Here is a 24,446-nt window from a genome sequence, read left to right on the forward strand (position 1 = left end):
CAAACTACTATAGATCTCTGCAAAAAAGAAATTTCATGATAACAGAATACCTGGTTTTAGTCACACACATAGAACATAGATATATCCTTTCCAAGTACAGAATAAGTGACTGGCGACTGCAAACTAAATATGCACACAAAAATTATATTAAAATCCCAAGAAGCCACACTCTGCATGCAGTACAACATCAGAGAAACAGAAAAAGATACAGATAGAAGATGTAAATTCCCAAACCTGACATATTAAAATCACTACATTGAAAATACATTTCTTTTTTTCTACCTTTATTGTCTGCTCATTTAATTTTTTTCCTGTTATCAGTCTTGGTTTCTGCTTTCTTCTGACTTCTCAACTCTTTCCAGGGTGTCCAGTCCATTTGGCACTTCTATTCTCGCTCTTCTCTACATCCATCTCTGACATTGATCTTTACATTTCAGCTTGCTTCTGTCCACTCAGATTTTGCTCCTTCTTACCATCCAGTCTTCAATTTCCCTCTTACTATTACATTCACCTACAGTTTTTTTTATTTCTTTCCCTCAACCCAGCTCCCATCTCTCTCTCTCCTTTCCCAGCCTCTTATTCCCCAATCTGTCAGTAATTCTCTCGTTTCTCTCTTCCCCCCTCCAGCATCTTTCCCTCTCTCCTCCCATCTAGTGTCTCCTCCTCTCACTCACTCTCTCTTCCCATCTAGCATCTCCCCCTCTAACCCACCCCCTCTCTCCTCCCCATCTAGTGTCTCCCCCTTGCTCTTTCTTCTCATCCAGCATCTGACCCACCCCCTGCCCAGCTTCTTCTCTCTCTCAGATGTAGTGAAATTTAGTTTTCTTAAATTAAGCTTGTCTGGGGTGTGGCGGGGTTGAATATGCTGACTGTGTGAGTGCGAGATGTGATCGTGAGTTGGGCATGGGGATGGATCTGGGGGTGTGGGGGTGTGTGAGTGTAAGTACGAGTGCTGGGCTGTCATTATGTTAAAAATGTTCAATGGAGGACGGTAACCTGCTGTTTCTCTTTATAGGTTTTCTCATTTCTGCTTTATTATTCGAGAGTTTGGCTACTGTTGATAACTCCTGGGTGGAGGGCATCATTATGTAGAAATTTTGGAACTGGACAAACTTGCAGGTTGTGTTTGGTTTGCAATGGGTTGTACTGTATTTGAACTATTACTGGTTTTTCATTATTGTTCTGTCCATCTTTTGCCACTGACAATAAAGATATTTAAAAAGAAAAAAACAACAATCTTAATAAACAGACACAACCACAGCCTCTTGCTAAGGAGAACAATTACACATTTGGTATGGTGGAAACAGCCGAGCTTTTACTATCTTCCTGTACTGTAACTAGTTTTCTTCCAAACGCATAGAAACTGGAAATGTATTCCGTTAGGAGTGGTGCTGCAACTGAAAATGCCCTCGCTCAAATCCTCACACGATTAACATCTCAACCTAAGGGCAACCGCAACATAAATTGCTGACTTGATGTTAAAGTATGACCTGGAACATATTTCAAAAGCCTGTTCTGCAGGTATCTAGGGCTGATTCTCTTGAGGGCCCTAAAAACTAAAATCTAGACCTAATCACTACACCTCCTCTCAGAAAACTTATCTACCCCAACTTGACATTTCGTCCTTTAGATTGTAAGCTCTTCCGAGCAGGGACCGTCCTTATTGTTAATTTGTACAGCGCTGCGTAACCCTAGTAGCGCTCTAGAAATGTTAAGTAGTAGTAGTAGTACTGGAGCTATAAAAGTGATTAGTAGTAGTAATAGTAGCTTCAAACCTTAAACAGCTGTATGCCAACCTAGCCACCACATTTCATGTAACATGTACACAATGCACAAGCCTCAAAGAGAGGATGCTATATAGGCAGGGTTTCTATTCTTAGGCATTTATAAAATGAAAAATAAGCATCAGTTTTTCAACTAATTAGAATCCTTTGAAGGTACCAAAATATAGGTGTTTCTCAGTGTTTTCGCAATTGCTGGGTACCTTTTTCCTGTGGAATCAAATAAATACCTTTATACAACTGAAGAATCATCAGCATAGAAATGACACTAAAACATAGCCAAAGATCTTAAAGCGACAAGAAGAGGGATCAGAGAAGGGCCAGCCTTAAGCAGGGGCAGCAGGAGCAAACAACCACAATGGGCCCCACGTTCCTAGAGGCCTCACACTTAACTGAGTCAGCTTTGCAACTGACAGCTGACCAAAAGTTAAAGCTTCTTTTCCCTTTCCCTCCCCCCCTTGATAAACTGTGCTTCTCAATTTTGACGCTCTATACACCTCCACCCTTATGCCAGCCTGCCCTTACATCTCATTTGAAAACTTAAGCCCCGTGTGGGGACAGAGGGCACCACAATTGCTACAACCAGCCCTGCATCAGAGAGAATGAGAAGTGCTGTTTTTACAGTCTATATCCAGTAAACACCAGGGTCAATTTCCAAAAGGACTTATAGCTCTTCTAGTGGCTGGTAAGGACACAAGTCCACTGCCTGCTAATTTTCAGCTGCTAAACAGATAGCGGCAGGCTGAAAACGTATCTAACCACTCTGATACTATCTGTATAGCAGAGGAGTAGAATTAGCATAGAGTAAGGGTGATTACCTGAAACCACCCACACAGCAGCAATGTTCAACTGAATGGCAGACCTAAACAGACAGTGGAAGCAGCAGTGGCGCTAGTCAGCAGCAAATATGTATATTCAGTGCTGGTGGCTGCCGCCACTGAATTCTGACTCCATCATCTGTTTCAATGGGGGGGGGGGGGGGGGGCGGCAGTTGCACCAAGGGCGCTCCATTGGTCTTTATTTGTTAAAACCTAAAATCCTAAACCCTATGTATAGGCTAGTACAATAATACAAATGAGGGGTAATCAGGGCCCGAACCACCAGCCAAAGGGTCCACGAGTCTAAAAATGGATGAATTTTATGAATTAAGCACCGTTTTAAAAAAATATTGTGCTTCCAAATAGCAGAATCCAGTCCCTCCTCCAAATCCTTTACCATCTCCTTTGGCGACTCACAGATCCGACCCTCTCTTTTATTAACATTCAGTACCAATTTATTGGACTTTTCACATAGACATACAAAGGTACTCCCAATATACACTGATTATTGGTAATTGCTGCTTACAAGTTATGGGGACACCAAAATAAAAGATTCACCTCCCAACAGATTAACATGGAAAATGGTGCCAGATAAGGACCTTAGGGCCCACTTGTTCTGCTCAATCCTGATGTAACACTTCAGTTTAAATAGTCTCTCTGGAAACAAAGGATTCACCTCCGGTCCCAACAAGCGACTTCAAGGATTCATCTCCTGCCAGAAATAAAAGTATTTATTTCCTAAAAGATTAAATACTGCCTCTCTGCTGGCAGACTGCCCTCTCTTTAAAGCCAACAGTGGTCTCAAAGGTTAGACAGGGGAAGCGAGGCTGAGTACAACACAGCAGGAGCCTGCTCCTGTGACCCCAGATAACAGGCCCCACCAAGAATCAAACAGGCAGAGGTTTGGAAAGGTACCAGCATCCAATGTCATCTCCGGGCAGCAGTTAAGGGCACAGGTACTCCATCATCCAGGAACGTCCCAAACCAGAATCGCACCCTGTGTGACACTCCTCCTAGTGCCCCTGCCCCATTGCACTGTGGCCACTTCAGGACAGACAATGGATGGAGAGTGATTTCTGTGCTCTCATCTCCCTTGTGCCGCCCTGTGAGGCCACATCACCTGCAAAGCCCTCGGGACGGCCCTGCCATCACCCATTCCACGTTCAGGAGTGGATTATTCCCTGAGCAATGCCCTATATCTGTCTGCAGAGTTGAAAATGGGACAACCTGATGAAGGAAACAGTAAAAAGAGTGTTTGAAGACCCCATCAGAAAAGCCGCATTGAAGAGGTGTCAGGCAAGCAGCTTCCCTGCCTCAAGTCAGTGCTGAGGTGTGCAGCAGAATTCATGGATTTGTAGTAATCTCACAGGAGCCGCCTTGTGAATACCTGCTATCATGCCTAGGGCACGACTGAGTTGCTCCACCTCATTTCACATAGGCTAAAGTGGGCTAATTTTCCCACCTTGGGGAAAAAGGGGGGTCAAAGATGCTTGTTAGTGTTCTCTCCCTTGTTTTACTGCAATGAAAGGTTTTAGGGATGTGCACAGAAAAGGTTTTACTTCATTTTCAGTTCATTTGCCCCTTTTTTTTTCAATTTTCAATCTTTTTTTTTTTGTTTGTTTGAAACATTTGTTTTAGTAAAACATGTTTTAACCTGTGTTAATTGACTTACCACATGTTAATGTGCGTTAAATTGATTTAACATATGTTACTACTGCTACTACTACTAATCATTTCTATAGCGCTACTAGATGTACACAGCACTGTACAATGGACATGACGAGACAGTCCCTGCTCGACAGAGCTTACAATCTAATTAGGACAGATAAACAGGACAAATAAGGGATAAGGGAATTACTAAGGTGGGAATGATAAAACATGGGTACTGAACAAGTGAGTAAGGGTTAGGAGTTAAAAGCAGCATCAAAAGGGTGGGCTTTTGGCCTAGATTTGAAGACAGCCAGAGATGGAGCTTGACATACCGGCTCAGGAAGTCTATTCCAGGAATATGGTGCAACAAGATAAAAGGAACGGAGTCTGGAGGTAGCAGTGGAGGAGAAAGGTGCAGATAAGAGAGATTTACCCAGTAAACAGAGTTCCCAGGGAAGAGTGTACGGAGAGATAAGAGTGGAGAGATACCAAGAAGCTGCAGAGTGAATGCACTTGTAAGTCAATAAGAGAAGTTTGAACAGATAAGGAGCCAATGAAGTGACTTGAGAGGGTTAATATGAGCATAGTGACACTGACGGAATATAAGTCGTTTAGCAGAATTTTGAACAGACTGAAGAGGAAGAGATGGCTAAGTGGGAGACCTGTGAGAAGCAAGTTGCAATAGTCTAAGCGAGAGGTGATAAGAGTGTGAATAAGGGTTCTGGTAGTGTGCTCAGAAAGGAAGGGACGAATTACAGAGAAAGAAACAACAGGTTTTAGCAGTCTGTTGAATATGTGCAGAGAAGGAGAGAGAGGAGTCGAAGATGACCCAAAGGTTACGGGCGGATGAGACAGGGAGGATGAGAGTGTTATCCACAGAGACAGAGAATGGGGGAAGAGGAGAGGTTAGTTTAGGGGGGAAGATAAGAAGCTCAGTCTTGGTCATATTCAGTTTCAGATAGCAGTGAGACATCCAGGCAGCAATGTCAGACAGGCAGGCTGATACTTTGGCCTGGATTCCTGCTGACATTTCTGGTGTGGAGAGGTAGTTCTGGGAGTCATCAGCATAAAGGTGATACTGAAAACCATGGGATGAAATCATTGTACCAAGGGAAGTAGTATAGATGGAGAAAAGAAGAGGTCCCAGGACAGATCCCTGAGGTACACCAACTGACAGTGGGATAGAAGTAGAAGAGGATCATACTAAAAGTACGATGGAAGAGATAAGAAGAAAACCAGGAAAGAACAGAGCCCTGAAATCCAAGTGAGGACAGTGTATCAAGGAGTAGGTGGTGATCAACAGTGTCAAAAGCAGCAGATAGATCAAGAAGGATGAGTACAGAATATAGACCTTTGGATCTGGCCAGAAGCAGGTCATTGGAGACTTTAGCAAGGACTGTTTCAGTTGAATGTAGAGGGCAAAAGCCAGATTGAAGTGGATCAAGAATAGCTTGAGATGAAAGAAAGTCAAGACACCGGCGGTGAATAGCATGTTCAAGTATCTTGGATAGGAAAAGCAGGAGGGAGATGGGGTGATAGTTGGAAGGACAGGTAGGATTCAATGAACATTTTTTTAAGGAGGGGTGTGACTTCGGCAAGTTTGAAGGCATCAGGAACAGCAATGGAAAGTGAAAGACTGAGGATATGACAGATAAAAGACAGTGCTTCTTTTGTGCCAGTACAGCATACCGGCACCTTTTTTTTTATCCTTTCCCCACTCATCTGCCCCGTCTCCCATGGCCACACAGCTGCTTTTCCTATGAGAAGCAGCAGAGCTGCGGGCACAGCATTGCAAGGAGTAGCAGGTGCGGAGCTGCAGTGCTAGGACACGCGCTGTCTCTGCCGATCCCCTGCCCCAGAACAGGAAGTTGACGTCAGAAGGGCAGGGGATCAGTAGAGCCGACAGTGAGCATCTGAGCACTGTGGCCTCACGCCTTTTTGTTCTTGATTTTCCCGCCGCTGCTGCTGGAGTTGCTGGATGAGGTGAGAGGAGGCAGGGGAAGAAATACTGGATGGGGAGGAGAGGGGACAAGTGGAGAAATACTGGATGAGGAGAGAGGGGGCAAGGGGAGAAATGCTGATGGGGAAAGAAGGGGCAAGTAGAGAGATGCTGGATGGAGAGGGCAAGGGGAGAAATGTTAGATGAGGAAAGAGGGGACAAAGGGAAGAAATACTGGATGGGGAGAGAAGGGGCAAGTTGAGAAATACTGGATGGGGAGAGAGGAGGAAGGGGAGAAATACTGGATGGGGAGAGAGGGGAAAAGGGAAGACCTGCTGATGGGGAGAGAAGGAGCAAGTAGAGAGATGCTGGATGGAGAGAGAGGGCAAGGGGAAAATTGCTGGATGGGGAAAGAGGGAACAAAGGGGAGAACTACTGGATGGAGAGAGAAGGGACATGGAGAGAGGGCAAGGGGAGAAATGCTGATGGGGAGAGAAGGGGCAAGTAGAGAGTTGCTGGGTGGGGAAAGAGGGGACAAAGGGGAGAAATACTGGATGGGGAGAGAAGGGGCAAGGGGAGGAATACTGGATGGGGAGAGAAGGAGCAAGGGGAGGAATACTGGATGGGGAGAGGGGACATGAGGAGAAATGATGGATAGGGAAAGAGGAAGCAAGGGAAGAAATGCTGGCTGGGGAGAGAGGGGACAAAGAGAAATACTGAATTGAGAGGGAGTGGACAAGGGGAGAAATACTGGATGGGGAGAGAAGGGACAAGAGGAGAATACTGGATAGGGAGAGAGGGGACAAGGGAAGAAATACTGGATGGGGAGAAAGGGGAGAAATACTGGATGGTGACAGAGGGGGCAAGGGGAGAAATATTGGATAGTAAGAAAGAACTAAATGTGGATAAAGGCATAAAATAAAATCGAAGAAAGCTGAAAGGAAAAGGAAGAGAGAAAAATGGCAAACAGGAAATCCTGGCAATAGAGTTGAGAGAAGACGAGGAAAGTAGAAACCAGAAACTGGGACCAACACAAATAAAAAGAAGTGCATGCCCAGACAACAAAGGTAGAAAAAAGAATTTTATTTTTATTTTAAGATAAAGTAGTGTGGTAGCTGTGCTTATTTATTTTTTTTTAATTTTATTTGTAGTTGTTAATTTGTAATATACTAAATGGAATATTTGAAAATTTAAGTCTGCTATTTTTACAGCAAGGAGAAAATATTTTGTTTTTCTGGTGTTATTCTGCATACCACAGTCTGGTTTTTGGGAGCTGATTTTTTTGTCTATATATTTTATTAGTTTATGGTCAGTCTTAAGGGTTTTTTTGTTGGGCCTAGGGACTTGAGTACTATTTTTAATGATACCTTTTTATATGCGCCATGGCTGGTAAAATGAGTGTGGCTACTGTGTGTGTGTGTGGGGGGGGGGGGGTTACTGTACGGGTGGAGCCACAGATAGTGACCCCGCCCTTAAGGTTGGCACTGTATGAGTACCAGCACCTTTTTTCCTACCAAAAGAAAACACTCATAAAAGGGATGATAGTAGGAGAGATAGTGCTAAGTAGATGGATGGGAATAGGATCGGAGGAACAGGTAACTAGTTAGTTTTGAGGAAGAAAGAAAATGTGCAGTTACTTCCTCAGTGATTTCAGAAAAGGAAGCAGGGGTTGAAGGGGGGTTGAGAGAATGCAGTGGCATTCCTAGGGGGGCTGACACCCGGGGCGGATCGCCAATGCGCCCCCCGCCCCCCGGGTGCAACGCGACCTCCCCCCCCCCGGCGAAGCGCGACTATCCCCCCTCCCCTTACTCTGCTATCCCAATCCCTGGTGGTCTAGAGGTACCTCTTCGGGGCAGGAAAGAGCCCCCTCTTTCCTGCCTGGAGCTGCTAGCTGCCCTGCATCCTCCTGTCCTGTGGTGAGTCCGGCTCTCGGCGTTTCAAAATGGCCGCCGAGAGCTGAAGTCTCGCAAGGCTGCTTCAACTCTCAGGCGGCCATTTTGAAACGCCGAGAGCCAGACTCACCACACAGGACAGGAGGATGCAGGGCAGCTAGCAGCGCCGGGCAGGAAAGAGGGGGCTCTTTCCTGCCCCGAAGAGGTACCTCTAGACCACCAGGGATTGGGATAGCACAGTAAGGCGAGGGGAGGGGGAGGAGAGATGACGGGGGGAGGTGAGGGCGTGGAAGGGGCGGGACAGGGGACGAGAAAGGGGCAGCTCCCCCCAGCGAAACGACACCCCCCCCCGGTGCATCTTTACCTGCTGGGAGGGGTGGCGGCGGCGCACGTCTGTCAGCAACGCTCGTTCCTTGCTCCCTCTGCCCCGTTACAGGAACTAACCCGTTCCAGGGCCAGAGGGAGCAGAGAATGAGCGTTGCCAACAGATGCGCGGCACCCCCCCAGCGGCGTGCACCCGGGGCGGACCGCCCCCCCCCCCCCCCCTTAGTACGCCACTGAGAGAATGGACTAAGGGAAGGAAAGGAGAAGGTGACTTGGTTGAGAATTCAAGTTTAATCTTGTGAACCTCCATGAAAGTACTCAGCCAGAGTCTGGGAAGAAAGGGAAGGGGGAGTTGGAGGTGAAGGCACTTTCAGGAGAGAGTTCAGTGTGGCAAAGAGACATCAAGGTTTTGAGTCAAGAGAATGTGTCAACAGGATGTAGTAGTCCTGGTTTGGCAAGTGAAAGAGCAGACTGGAAAGAGGTCAGCAATAATTTGAAATGTATGAAGTCAGCATGGCCACGGGACTTCAGCCAAAGGCATTCGGCAGAGCGGACACGGGAACACAGGTAGCGGATTCTAGAGGTCAGCCAAGGCTGGGGTTTGGTACACCTTACAGAACAGGGAATGGGAGGAGTAAGAGTATCCAGAGCAGAGGAGAGAGTAGTATTATAGGAAGAGACAGCCTCACTGACAGACTTGGATAACATAGTGGCTGAGAAGATATTTGAAACACTGGAGGACAGATTAGAAGGATCAATAGCCTGGTGCAAAAATAAAAGGTGTACTAATGAACCAAATGCACAGCCCTAAGAGGTTTGCTTTTTTTTGTTTGTCTGTTACATTTGTACCCCGCGCTTTCCCACTCATGGCAGGCTCAATGCGGCTTACATGGGGCAATGGAGGGTTAAGTGACTTGCAATGGCTGTACTAGCCCTGGAGGCCTCTGCTTTTGGCCTGACTTACACAGGCATCTCACTAATGCTGCTACAGAAGGTGGAGTTTTGCAAACAAACGCCTTTGTCCTGTGTGCTGGCTGTTCATATCCCGCCCCACCCTGTAAGCCACCATGGTCCCCCCCCTTCAGGGTGGGGTGGGTTGGTCTGATCTGGTACAAGCCACACTGTGTGTACACAAAGCACTAAAATATAGAGAAATGCATAAAGAAGCAGCTTGAACTTGAAAATACACTGCAGACATGTCATTTTTGTTCTTGGAAGTATTTTTATTTTTCCATCACGAAGGTTGAAACCTCAGCCTACCCAGTGGTTTACAAATTTAGTAAAGTTCCCAAGGTTATAAATAAAGCAGCAACACCATTAGCATTTACAAGTGCTAAATTCCTGTTAAAGTCTTCCTGAAGCTGTGCACACATCCAGAGAAAATTCTAAGAACAAGCTATCGATAAACATTAACAAAAATAATACTCTCTAAAAATAAATGAATTTGTGATGATGACGTGGCAAACAGCCACAAATCATTTGCTTTTCTGAACTGCTACCAGAAAGCCAGGAGAAACATTACACATGACAGCATGACGTGCACTGTGCCCACAGAGACTGCAAATGACTGCTCTACAGCAGGGGTGCTCAATGTCAGTCCTCGAGGGCAGCAACGCAACCCAGTTGGGTTTTCAGAAATTCCCCAATGAACATGCATGAGATCTATCTGCTTGCACTGTGTCCATTGTATGCAAACAGATCACACGCATATTCATTGTAGAAATCCTGAAAAGACGACAGGGTTGCAGACCTCAACAAACAACACTGAGCACCCTGATACATTACCTGCACCCGCAAGAGCATTTAGGAAGCCTCATTGCACCCGCTTCCCAAGGACATTTTCACTGCCCCTTATTTACAAAACTTCCCCAGTAGGAAAACAGCAACAACTTCTGACCAAGAGCGCCATGTGCTGTGCTCACCAAAGCCCTGAACTGAATCAAAATTCATGAAAAAATATAAATAAAGCTGCCCTTAAAAACAGATGAGAAGAGGCAAGCATTTGAATGGGTGTTAATCAATTATCGACATTAATTGAAATTTACTCGCGCATTTTTAGTCACGGAGATCCATGTGTAAATTTTACGTGTGGCTCCAAAAAGGAGGCACGGCCACGGGCGGATCAGGGGTGTTCCTACAATTTATGCGCACTGTTATAGAATAAGGGGGATCTGCACCTAATTTAGACACGAGGATATACACCAGGGTTTACGTGGTATAAATCCTTGCGTCTAAAGTTGGGCTCTAAGGGTTAGATTCTATATATGGCGATGAAAAATCCAAGCAAGGCAAACACAGCGAGGGTGACAAATGATAGAACGGCAGGCAAGGGTTGTTGGTCTTCTGGGGTTTTTTTGCCATGTCCTACGCCTGAAAAATCCACACAGTAAAAAAAATACGTCTATGCACATTTTCTAAAGTACACCTACATTTTATAGAATAGGCTTAAATTTCCGTGCAGTATATGGAATACACCGAGCACCTCTCCTCGTGACCAAATTTGGTTGCATCCATCTAGGCCATGTTTTACTTGGCGTAAATCCCAACGCCTAAATTAGGCGCAGAGTGGGTGTATTCTATAATAATGCACATATTGTAGAAACGGAATCCAGACAAAAAAAGAAATAGTACTAGGAGCCTTCACAAGCGGGACAAAATCTTTATTCACACTCCAGGTATTCCATATATAAAACTTGTATCATTGACTCGAAACGGGCTGTGTTTTGGCGCAAAGTGCCTACGTCAAGGGTCGTTCGCTTTTGGTCGTCCACTGACAACTGAATCCAGATAGGACCAAACTTTAGTCCAAGCAAAACGAAATATATAATTTTCCCGTCAACTGTACACAGGGTTGTAGCCTCTTGTGCACTTCTGACATATTGTAGAAACGCCCATGATCCACCTATTCCATGCCCATAACCACACCCCCTTTTCAACTATGCGACTTGGAATTTACGCGTACCATGTTACAAAATACGCTTAGCGAGTTGTGAACGTAAATCTTCAGTAATGCCAATTAGTGCTGACCATTGCTTGCTAACATCCAACTGACAGCGCTGATTAGCTGGTTTATCAATTAAGTTACATGCATTGTTGTAGAAAACATTTCAATTAAGGCACAATATACAGAATTTGGGGGTAAGCGTATTCTATAAATGGTGCCTAACTTTCAGTGACATTTATACAGTGCTTAGAACGGGGGGGGGGGGGGGGGGGGTTGCCACCAATTTTTCAGCGGTATTTACAAAATTTGGTCCTTTATGTTCATATGCTGGCATCGTACAAGCAAAAAAAGTGTTTGTAAATGATCTCTTATTCTAAAAAAAAAAAAAGGGGGGGGTGTACATCACCAAACGCAAAATATTTCAGACAAAAGGAAAGGTAGTGAGACCAAAACTGAATGCAACTGAGCCCAGAACAGGCAGATTGATAGCGGCAGGAATCCAGCTAACATGGCTATTACTTTTCATGCAACTGTATAGCAATTTGGCACAAACACTGTTGTGAGCTTCACAGAAAACAACACTGTAAACTCCAGGACTGAGACACTTCTGATTCTGATTATACCAGGGTTGTCCAACCTCTGTCCTCAAGGGCCACAATCCAGTCAGGTTTTCAGGATTTCCCCAACGAATATGCATGAGATCTATCTGCATGCACTGCCTCCAATTAGATCCCGTGCATATTCACAGGGGAAATCCTGAAAACCCGACCTGGCGAGGGCTGAGGTTGGACGTCCCTGGATTATACCTTGTCTTCTCAGCAACATGGGGGGGAGGGGCAGTATTTTAATGTTATCTAACCTGATCTCCTTCTCCTCCTGTACACTCACTTGATGCACTACCCCAGGGGTGGGCAACCCCAGACCTCGAGAGCCACACCACAGTCGGGTTTTCAGGATTTCCCCAATGAATACGCCTGAAATCTATTTGCATGCAATGGAGGCAGTGCATGCAAATAGATCTCATGCATATTCATTGAGGAAATCCTGAAAACCCAACTGGGTTGCAGCCCTCGAGGACTGAGGTTGCCCACCCCCACACTAACCTGATGAATTTGGGGGCAGGGTTCCTAACTGACCCAGATCATCAGAATCAGGTCGATCCAGATCTGGATTTTGCCCCCACTGCATTTAGAAGCATAAGAGTCAGCTGTGGGTGCTTCAGCACCCCCAGTATTGATCACCCTCCTTGACTATGTCCAGGAAGGTGTAATTACGTCTAAAGCTGGCTCATTATATCTAAAGGCACTGGAGCTACAAGTTCAGAAATGTACTGGGGTGTAAAACTGGAACCGGCTTATCTCAGAACAAAAAACATTTACTTCAAACTGGTTTAGGACATCTCCAGGATAAAACTCTCCATTTAAATCTACCCCTCTTTTAAGGATGGATGCATATCTCTGGGAAAACTCAGTGGTGTGCTGCCACAGCGTCATGGTGGGCACATGACAGGGAGTGTGTTCCTGCTACTGTAAACACTTCACACATGACAGGGCATGTACAGGGCACTGTCACACTATAGCACACGAAGGGGATCAAAATAGAACACCACAGGAACAAGTGCTGGCTTAAGAATGGCTTGTTTCCACTAATGTGTCAAAGGCTGAAAATTAGACATTAGATCCGGGTACATTTCTGCTGTTTGCTATTCAGCTGCACAGAGTGTGCGTGCGGTGGGTTTTTTCCACTGTAGCACATCTGGTGAATTTATGCTTCCAGTATCGTGTTCTCCCTGACGTATCTGGCTCCTCTCACACAGCTCAGATCCATTTCCAGGCCTGTTAAGGCCTTGGCTAGCTCTGTGTACTGGAATTGCCTTTCAGCTGTCACTTGTGATTGCACGCTGGATAACAGCAGTGGAGGAGGGATATTGCAGACAGAAGCTGCAAAATAGAGTCAGCCAGCTCTGAGCTAAGTAACTTCACAGCTTACAGCCATGAGCACCAATCACTGCCTTCTGGGTGCCACTACAAGTCTAAAAAAAGATCCCAGGAGGCTGGGAGCAAGCACCCCTTATGACTCTAGATGAGGGCTGAATTTTAAGACTACAGCGTTTTGCCTTTCCCAACAACTCTGTTTCTCTTACATTAAATAAAAAACATGAACAAAAGTGGAGAATCTTAACTACTGTATTTATTTTTACAGCCAAATTAATAATTTTTTTAAAGTGCTTATGGCATTGCTGCTTTAAATACTCGCCAGTCCCAGTCTGGTGATGTTTCTCTACACAACAAAAGGTTCAGGGGGTAGAAAGTTCAAATAGCACTGGATAGGAGCCCATGGGCCAAGAAAAGAAGAAGTGTTACAAACTTACTCACCAGTGCATTCCTGGGGCACGTTGGACAGAGAGAGCAGCTGGACAGTAGGCGGGTGTGAATACCATCCCTTGTACAGAAGCACCTGTAAAACACAGCCCAGTGCAGACTGGTTAGTTCTCTAAATATCTACAGCCAGCACTGCAAGCAAGTCACTAATTCAGCAGTAGAATGAGGCAATGACTATTTTTCTGGCACCTAAAATAAGGTACAGGAGGGGCCGGAGGACTGGTTGAATTTTAGCCAGGGCCCTGGAGTGATCACTTTTGCGCAAACGTGCTCCGTGCAATCCTGAATGTACCCAAGACCCCGGCTTTATCAGGTCATCTGGAGCACAGCTCCCGGCTTTGGTGCTGCCCAACAGTGGGCCCCATGCCAAGCAAGCCCAGGTCACAGGGCTGGAGATCGAAGAAGTCAGCTGCCAAAGGAGCCACATGAGTGGCTTTGTTAAACAAGGATTGCAAGAAGAGCTTTTGCTTTATCACTCTGCCAAAACAAAGAGACCCCTGTTGGGACGTACAGCAGGGAACCCTTTCCTCTCTGGCCTGCGCTTTGTCCTACAGAGAGTTTGAGCATCTTCATGTGGGAAACAAAGTAATGAACAGCAATGCGGGGCCTTTTCCAATGAGGGTCCCTTTGCTGGACAGATTCCAAAATAGTTATTTTTCTCTGCAGATTTTCCAAACAAACACACATCTGCTCTTATAGTTTATAGTCTATTAGAATTTGCTATACCGCCATGACTAACTAGCAGTTCTCGCAATTTACAATGGTTCAAAACAAATTAGAAAAGGAAAGGAACTATAAAATTTGGCAGGAAAGCAGTTAAGTCACACACACAGAGGGACAAGGTGAAGAATGGGGTAAATGGAGAGGACAAGGGATAGAGTCCGGAATGAGGGGGAAGGAGGGTAGGGGATTGCAGCAGTCAATCGCAGCAATTCTTATTGAAGTTCTAGAGCACAAATGTGTGACTGAGGCTGACTGAAGTTTGGTTTTACCCCCACCCCCATGAATACATGAACTTTCCCTAAAAAGGAGAAGGGGTATATTTAACATTTCCATATATGCCAAAATGACAGGTACCAACATTTCAAAATGATTGTGAGTGCCAAAAATAAAACAAAATCACCCCTTCCTGGACACAGTGAAGGAACTTGCTCAACATTAGGGGGGAGGGGTGCTTAGTACCAACTGAACTGCCAAAAGATAAAAATGAAACAGGACCGGCTCGTTCTATTCAAAGTGCCATGAAGCGATCCATCACACTTTCCTAGCTTGGTGCTGCATTTCAGGAGCCTCCACGGTGGCAGACCCATCCAGTGTAGGAGGCACATATTACACCCACCCCGTTTCCTTGGGATACCAGCTGCCTCCAGCATCACCACACAGATTTGATACCATCTTGGGTTTAGCCCACAGCATGTAGGGATGTGCAGTCTTCTTGTTTGAGGGAATGCCAATGAGATATCAGAACTACAAGTCCCTACATGCAATAGACAAATCCTGGTCTGAATCTGGAGCCCCTGCTCCACCTCAGAATTCTTCTGGGTATTCTGGGATTCTTACTCTTCTCCCTCTACTCCATTTTGTTAATAATAACATGGAGAAGAGAAACCTAAAAATGGGATCAATTCAACGTTGTCTTAAAAGTTTGGACTTTAACAGCGCTGCCAAGTTACTCATTCCAGGAGGGAGACTTTTTGACCGGTCCTGGTTTTAAACTTACAGTGTGGTATTTGTAGCCCATGATTCTATCCATTGAAGTTAGTGCTGCAGGTTCCATAATGCAGCAGGATGAGGTTGGCAGAAATCCAGGACCAGCCGTAAAAGTCTCCCTCCTGGAATGGGTAACTCGGCAGTTATGCTTTAAGCATTCTGTATACTCAGGGTAACACAGTAGAGGCCAGGTGTCTGCTTTCTCAACTGAATTCAAGGTAAATGTAACTCAAATAGCTAACAGCATAAATATAAATAAATATATGGGGGGGGGTTTCTCTACCTACCTTTTTATGAAAAATAGTAATGGTTGTATATGAAAAATCATACTGCATTTACCACTTTTGAGTGTAAATTCAGGAGGACAGGATAGAAATCCAATACATGCAATAGAAGACATTTCTTGACTAGTTATTTCCATGTTTGTGTGACAGTTATTACTAAGTTCAGAGACACCAAGTTACCCATGCTGAAGATTTCTGGACATTCCTGGATTTCTGAGCACCCAATCATGGTGCATTATGGGACTTACAGCATTGATCTCAATGGGAAGGATCAGGCACTACAAATCCCATACTGTTTTGGGATGTAAGTTCAAAAATCAGGAGAGTCACAAAATCTCCAGCCTGGAACTGGGAATCTAGACATCTCTGTAAGTTAGATTGTTGTGCCAAACACTGCTTACTTGTACAAACTAAGAGCTAGTTGTACTAACAGGGTAGGATTAGCTTTTTGCCAGCCCTAGACCAGGGATTCTCAACCCACTCCTTGGAATACACCTAGAGGGGCATTTTCAAAAGAACGTCCAAGTCAGAATAGAGCCGTCCAGCTCATAGCATCCAAAATGGACTTCCATCTCACATGTATTTTCCAACAGGAAATATGTCAGAATTTCCTGTTCAAAATTATATGAGATGTATGTCTAGCATGAACAGCCATTTTACAAACTGGATTGTCCAACATATAAACAGTAAAAAAAAAACAAAGCAGGGACAAGGACATTTTTCTGGTAGCATTCTTAGAATGGCCATGCAACCTTTCCTTCAGAGCAGAGGGGCAGGCTGGTGGTTTGTGTAGTGAAGTTTAAACCAAAAGGACCCAGGTTTAAATCCCACTTTAACTCTTTTATTATGAGCACTCCAGGAACAGAAAAATACCTATTATCCCCTAAATGTACACCACTTCAACAGCCTTCAGACTTGCCGGTGGCTTGATTATTTAGGTACGACTCACTGATTCACGAATGGCACAAAATATTGATTTTCCAAGATTTCTCCCCCACGGTGCAAGAGCAGCGTCGTCAGTTCCATCCTTTCTGCACAGCCCTTATAAATAAAGGAATTTGTTTTGCTTTACAATATCCAGCACAATTAAAGGTCTCAATCCAAGGTCAATATCAAGCTTTCAAGACTGTAGCAGGCAAAAACAGTATTATTGGACAATAGACTGATTGATGCAGATTAATCCCTACTGCCTCTGCTGGTGCGGTATAGGTGCAAATATATTAATATAGTTGTTTTAGTATTGGGAGTATTATGGTATCATAGTTTATAAACAGTCGCATTTGGAGGTTGGGGTCCCTAGCACTCAATGTGATCTCAGTTTCTGTCCCCAGGTCTATTCTCTAGGTAGACGGATTGGGTTCAGTTTAGGGTTGGTGAGGAATGGGGAGGGAAGGTGGGAGGAATGAGGGGATCTGTTCAGTGTCTAAAAGGGTTATCTTGGGATATAGAAGGGTTGATGGTACTGTTAACTTGGGCAAGAGGGGTTAAAATTGCATTGAATACATTGTTGCTGAATATTTGTTTAGAGGTCTCACTGGAGGGGATAGGAATGGGCATAGGGATTATCTCTTTAACAATGTTAATTTCTTTAAATAGCGTACGCCTACACAAATAATAACCTGGAACGTAGGGGGCATTGGTTCCCCGATTAAGCACTCCAAAATAGCGCCATAAATCAGATATAGCTTGTTTGCAAGAGACGTGCCTCACAGATTTAGAACATGCTAAGTTACAGAGATCCTGGGTAGGGGAGATTTACTCCCCTGCCTCACAGGGACGGAAAGGGAGAGTGGCAGTTTTGTTTCAAAAGGGGTTATCGTATAAGGCTACTTTGGTGACAAAAGGGACACAGGGGAATTACATCATTTTATATGTGTGGCTGCAAGGCATAGATTTTCTACTAGTATTATTGTATGGTCCCAATTGCTATGACCCAGTCTTTTTTAAATCTTTGGCTGGTTGTTGCTTGCAGCATAAGAACTCAAGGTTGATAGTACTGGGAGATTTTAATCTAGTCTCAGATCCGGTTTATGATTGTTCCAATCCCAACTCTTTGCATTATTCAGGGCAGCGGACCAGAGAGTTCTCTGTCTTCTCAAAATCTCTTAATTTGATTGATACGTGGAGGGCATTGCATCCAGGTGAACGAGATTATACTCACCGGACAAGAGCTCATGGAACACAAGCCCATTTAGATTATATTTTGATGGCGCATTCCTTGTTTCCCTTGGCATTGGCAGTGACCATAGGTCCCGAAGAAATTTCAGACCATGCCCTAGTGTGGGTGGACTTAGAAATGCCTCTTGATAGTTGTGGTGGGAGAGGGTGGAGGTATCCGGCATACTTGTACACAGACCCTCAATTTCAGAAATATATTAATAGCAGATGGGCTGATTATGCGGCTAATAATGGTGAGCATGCTCAAAAACAACCCCTATTATTTTGGTCTGCGTCGAAGGCGGTGTTACGGGGACACATCATTGTATTTTGTAGTATGAGGAAACAGCGTAGAGCAGCAGGTATTTTACACTTAGAAACCCAGTTACGTAGGGCTAAACGTGCTCATGTGCAGAGGCCTACAAAGGCTACTTTTGAGAATTTAAAGGCCACTCAAATAGCTCTCAATACTCTATTGCATGAAATGGAGACAAGGTCATCTTTATATCATAAATATAGATTGCAAAGGTTTGGTAATAGACCGGGGCGCATGCTTGCTCGAGTAGTTAAGAACTGAGGAGGGTCTTGGACCGTGACTACCCTACGGGATAAGCATGGTGTGCTTACAAGTGATCGAGGGAAAATAGGACAGATATTCACAGAATACTTCTCCTCATTATATAAAGCAGAGTTGATACCTCAAGAGTGAAACCTGGATTATTTAAAGCGCTCTAGTTTACCTACGCTGTCCTTAGCTGATCTGGGCTACTTGAACGCACCCTTTTCGTTAGTTGAGTTGCAAAAGGCAATAAAGTCGTTGAAGTCTCATTCTGGCCCCCGGGTCCTGATGGATTCACAGGAGAGTATTTTAATATCTTGCCCCCGGCCGCTCCGGCTTCCCTGCTAGAATATTATGAGGAGGTGAAAGTGCAAGGTAATTTTCCTATTTACGCTAATACCGCGTTGATAACTTTAATACCAAAGCCGGGCAAACCGACAGAGCAAGCAGACTCATATAGGCCGATATCACTTCTAAATGTGGACATTAAGTTGTTAGCTAAAATATTGGCTGAAAGATTGGCGCAGTGTCTACCAAAATTGATAGGATATGAACAGGTGGGGTTTGTACGACGTCAAGCTGCACATAATGTCAGACGCCTATTACTGGCCATGGCATCTTGTAGGGATAAGGGCGTTCCATCCTTGGTGGTTAGTCTGGATGCAGAAAAGGCTTTTGACCAGGTGGGATAGGACTGTTTCAGACTATGGCTGCTATGGGAATTACAGGTTGGTTTTTGCAAGCGGTACAGGTTCTTTACTCTCATCCTCAGGCATGCGTGTTAATTAATGGCATTAAAGAAAAACAATTTGCTATAGAAAGAGGAACTAGACAAGGATGTCCCCTCTTCCCTTTACTTTTTGTGATATCATTGGAGCCATTGCTCCGGATGCTCTGAATTTCAAAGGGGATAGAGGGCGTCTCTCTTGCAGATCAATTTATCAAAACATTGGCTTATGCTGACAATTTGTTATTGATATTGACGAATCCACCCCAATCACTAGAGTTGCTGCTTAAATATATCAGACAATTTGGGCAATTTTCTGGTTTTAAGTTGAATTTCAATAAATCATTTGCTCTTTGTGTGTTAACAGGAAGGCAAATAAGTTGGAGAGGACAATTTCCTATTAACTGGGTACAGGACTCAATTAAATATTTGGGAGTTCAAATTCCAGTAGATTTAAACTTGCTATATGAAAAAAATAGTCAGTGGTTATTAAGGGAGACAAAGTTGAGGTTGCAGGCATGGGGCTCACTACCTATTTCATTGTTAGGCCGTATAGCACTATTCAATATGTTTATTGTCCCCAGATGGCTTTATGTCTTTCAGATCTTACCATTGTATTTGAAATGGGGGGATGAGAGGAAGCTGAACACAATGGTTCACTGTTTTCTCTGGCGAGGTAGGAGAGCTCGTCTCCCCATGTCAACCTTATGTATACCGGTGGAGTACGGGGGGTTGGGGTTACTTAGTATACGATATCTTACTATTGCAAGTGGCATGAGGCATATTAATGGCTGGTTCAGAGCCACTCAGGATTACTCTAATACAACCTTAGAGCTACAACTTTCCCTGGGAGTTCACTTCAGTAGTTATTTGCATACAACTGGAGAATCTATACCAAGTGTGTTAAAGCATTCATTGATTATGAAGTCCGCGAAAGCAGTTTGGAGGTGGATCTGTCGATTACATCTTTTTCTGCAAACGTAATGCCATATTTGGCAATATATGATAATGCAGCTTTTGTGCCAGGACAATTGTATCCTGCCTTCCGCAGATGGAAGAAGCAAGGTATTGTGTATTTATTACAGGTGGTCTCTAAAGAAGGTTGAATAAAAACTTTCCAAGATCTCCAAGTGGAGTTTGTCTTGCCACAATCTGATGAGTTCCATTACGCTCAGCTGCGGCATTATGTATCATCATTGCCTTGGGAGTCACTGGCAGAAGACGTACAAGAAGAACTTTCATCTGCTTTTTCTTTAGAAGCGCAGCAGAGAGTGTCGCTTTCTTTTCACCACAGGCATAATCGAGATTCAATACCTGAACTGGATTACACGAGATTGTTAACATTACCGCAGGCGCAAATTAAATCACATATACTTTTAATTCGACATTTATCTCCATTGGCATTGCATTGGGAGTTACAATACAAATTTGTCCTTTGTTTATACATATCCTCTCAAAGGGCATTTCATATGGGACTTTCTCCTTGGGGATCATGTCTGAAATGTGGAGCCAGTGGTGTGACCCTAGGACATATGTTCTGGTCCTGTAAAGGCATTGCAAGATTTTGGAAAGCGTAATGGAAATCAAGATCATTCTATATGTATATATATATTGTGATAAAGTCACACCCAGGATAGTTGGGTTAAGGCAGTTTCAGTCTGAACTACAAGTCCCAGAAGGCATTGCAGGCAAGGTGCCAGGGGGTGAGATGAGGAACCCGGACTGGACTTCTAGCTGCAATAGGGGAAGACATGGGTGTAAGCGAACAGGAGGTGTAGATTGGCTGCCATTAGGGGGAAAGAGAGATAGGAAACCCTGTGTGCAGGAGCTCCTCATTAGGCTCATGCTCAACTCAGCTGGTATGGGTGTGTAGAGAAGCTAATGAGTGGAGAATGATTGGTTGTGAAGGCAGAAGCCAGGGATTGATTAGGCAGGTGGGAAGGAGTCTCAGGAGTTCAGTTCAGTTGAGGGAGAACAGTTGCAGGCTGAAAACCCTTGGGCAGGGAGGTCCCTAAAGTACTGAAGTCTGAGAGGCAGTTGCAGGCTGAAAACCCTTGGGCAGGGAGGTCCCTAAAGTACTGAAGTCTTGGAAGTATTGGCAGGCCGAAAATCCTTGGGTAAGAAGAAGTCCCTAAAGTATTGACCTTACTAGTGAAGCTGATGCAGGGGAAAACCCTTGGGTAGAAGGAGTCCCTAAAATATTGAACTCTCCTGAAGGTAAAGAGGATAGAAGGTAGCAAATGCTGCTTGGTGACTGAACTGTGATGATGAACTGAAAGAACTGTTTGTCTTGGGAATTGAATTACTGTTTATTGTGCACTGGATAAAGAGCTCAGACTGGAGCTTGTAAGCCTGTATTGAATCCTGGTATTGAAGTTACTGGTGGACATCTATTTCTTCATTGTGCCGGGAGCCTGTGGCTGGAGGAGATTGTTCTATCCTTGGCTGCACAAGAGAGGTACCCGTTTACAATATATATATATATATATATATATATATATATATATATATATATATACACACACTAGTAAAAAATGCCTGTTTCTTAAGGGAAGGAAACGGACGCTAGCAAGGCCATCCCCCACCCTCCCTCGTTGTTCCAGACTCTGCCCTCCCTCCGTTTTCACCCCCCTCCGCATTACGGACCCCTGTACCCCCCTTCCGCAACCCTGTCGACCCCCCCTTCTCGGCGAAAACCGTCCGCTGCCGCTGTAGAGTACCTGTGCTGACGGGGGACCCCCAACCCCCGTCAGCGGAAGTCCTGTGCTGGCCTTCGTGGCGTTGCTTCCTCAATGATCTTCTGTTGAAGTTCCTCTGTGTGCGTCTGACATCAGACGCACGCAGAGGAACTTGAACAGATCATTGAAGAAGCAACGCTGCAAAGGCCAGCACAGGACTTCGGCTGACGGGGGTTGGGGTCCCCCGCCAGCATAGGTACTGGACGGCGACGGGGGATGGTTTTCGGCGGGAAGGGGGGGGTCGACAGGGTCGCGGAAGGGGGGTACAGGGGGCCTTAACTCGGGGGGGGGGTTGAAATCGGAGGGAGGGCAGAGTGTGGAACTCGGTGGGAGGTGCGTGAGGGGACACGGGGTGTTCATGCTCATTGGGTGGGGGGGGCGGGTTGGTGATGCGGCGAGGGGGGGGTCTGTGTTGCCCCGCTCCCTGCCACTTGTTCCGAAGTGGCAGGGAGCGGCGCACTGACGGCTGATTCCCAGGCAGGTGGAGGAGGGAAATTGCTTTGGAATCAGCTGTCACTGACGTCAGTGCGTGCCTGCCTAGCAGACCACCTCTGAGGGAGGCACGGTCCCAGGCACATTAGAACATTGGATGTGAAAATTATTATATAGGATATATATATATATTGATTGTCCTTACTTTATTATAGAGTTACATTTTGTAGGAAATAGAAATGTGCCAGACCTTACTGCAGAATAATTACTCGGAAGAAAGGTCATATATATGTCATGCTTCTAATTGACTAAAGCTTGTTAGTAAAAAGTAGGCCAGAATTACCTCAGGAGTTAGGAATGTTTTAATTAACTGAGAAGTATAGGCCTTATCTAAAAGGCAGATGAAAAAGCAGAAAAGAAAGGAATCATTAAATTTTTCCTTTATGTTTTCTTTTTCCTTGTTACTTGTTAACCAGAGCAATTGCACCTGGTGATCTAGTGATAACAGTATTTCTTGGCTATTTAAGGTTTCATTTTAATCATTATGGGCAGACTGGGGACTGGGTCTTCCTTGTTCATTTAGTCTCCTTGTATACAAGGATTCTACTAAATAAAGATCTTTATTTATATATTTGAACCCAGAGTCTGTGAGCCTCTTTGGTAAGAGGAATATTTTTCCATAACAGAAAGTAATCATGCTTAAAGTATCTCGCATGTGGAAGACAGGTTGGCACTATGACCCTGCACTTTTGTTTGGGCAGCCTTTGTTGGGACGCCCGATATCACATGGATTTGCATCCTTTGTCTCTAGGGTCATTATAGTATCAAAGCAGGTCATTCTGGCAGAGGGGCTGACTTATAAGTATCCTTCGTTACAACAGCGGCGTATGCGCATGATATTCCTAATGCGTCTTGAGCGGGTGGGAATTACGGACTTGAAAACGTTCTCCAGCTTTCGAATTAAACAGAGTTGGAGCCCCTTCTGGAACACTTTAACACCTGCAGCCCGGAGCCATTTGCTGAATTTGTAGACTTTAAAAGAGGAGATTAGAAGTTGGGGGGGTGGGGGTGGAGGGATGGGATGGGATGGGAAGGGTGTAGTAGGTAACAATTGAGAGGTTAGTTTTACAAAGTATAATGTAACCGGATATTTACATACTCATTTGATGTAATAACATAATTGGGCTTGCTTGTTTAAATATAAATGATTTAAACATGTATATTTTTGGCAACTTTAGTTTCTTGTTTATTTTTTTATATAGGTTCCAGTGGCATTTGAGTGAGACTGTAGCCTGTAGATGGTACAGAACAAGGCATGTGTGTAATTAGTCAGTGTACTGGCCTACAATTACTATATATAGCGAGAAGCATCTGCCAGAGAGATGCTAGGGTGCACAGAAAGAGATATAACTAGCAGAAAAAAAGGAAGTGATAATGTCTCTTTATAGGTCTCTGGTGTCTAGTTATGGAGGCTATCCATGCGAAAGGACATATCAACATGGCATAATATCTAAACCTTATGCCATAGGTGTTGATACTTAGGACCCAAATATGGGCACAATAGAGCAGAATTCCCACACCTGTCCTGGTAACCCAGGCAACTGGGTTTTCAGGATATTCATGATACACATGCATGAGAGATGCATGCACTGCCTACATTGCGTGCAGATTTATTCTGTGCATATTCATTGTGGATATCCTAAAAACCCAGCTGACTGCCATCTTCCAGAACAGGTTGGGAAACTACTGCTCTAGAGTAAAGGAGAGACAAAGGGGGCTATGATAAACCCATTTAAATAAATAAAAGGTGCAGATCAGGCACAAGTAGCAGTGTTCAGTGGAAAGAATGTTCTGGAACAAGAGGTCATGGTATAAGACTCAAGATAGAGGTAGAATCAGGAGCAACCAGAGCTGTCCAGCCGCAGAGGGTGCAAGGGAGGTAGGGACACAAAACTCACTCCCCCTCCATTGTCTCCTCTGCTTGGCATTGACATAGTAGACAGGGCAGGGGCACTACAGGGTGTGTTGCACGAGAGTGATTCTGGCTCAGGGATGCTCCTAGGAGAAATGTCCAAAAATACGTCTTCATGGAAAGGGTGGTGAGCACATG

The 24,446-nt window shown here is 44.7% G+C and overlaps 1 protein-coding gene across 4 annotated transcripts in view; it reads right to left on the bottom strand.

Moving 5' to 3' along the window:
• The window catches only part of SLC38A5 (solute carrier family 38 member 5), a 181,322-nt gene that overhangs the window by 107,289 nt on the left and 49,587 nt on the right, over positions 1-24,446 (bottom strand). For 3 of the 4 annotated variants that reach the window (XM_030193955.1, XM_030193954.1, XM_030193956.1), the window contains exon 2: positions 13,724-13,805. The exons of the other annotated variant lie outside the window; for it this stretch is intronic. The gene's annotated coding sequence lies outside the window, so the exon portion shown is untranslated. The remainder of the gene's footprint in view (positions 1-13,723; positions 13,806-24,446) is intronic. 4 annotated transcript variants of the gene reach the window in all.

The sequence above is a fragment of the Microcaecilia unicolor genome, chromosome 2, assembly GCF_901765095.1.
Source record: "Microcaecilia unicolor chromosome 2, aMicUni1.1, whole genome shotgun sequence".
Taxonomy (NCBI): Eukaryota; Metazoa; Chordata; class Amphibia; order Gymnophiona; family Siphonopidae; genus Microcaecilia; species Microcaecilia unicolor.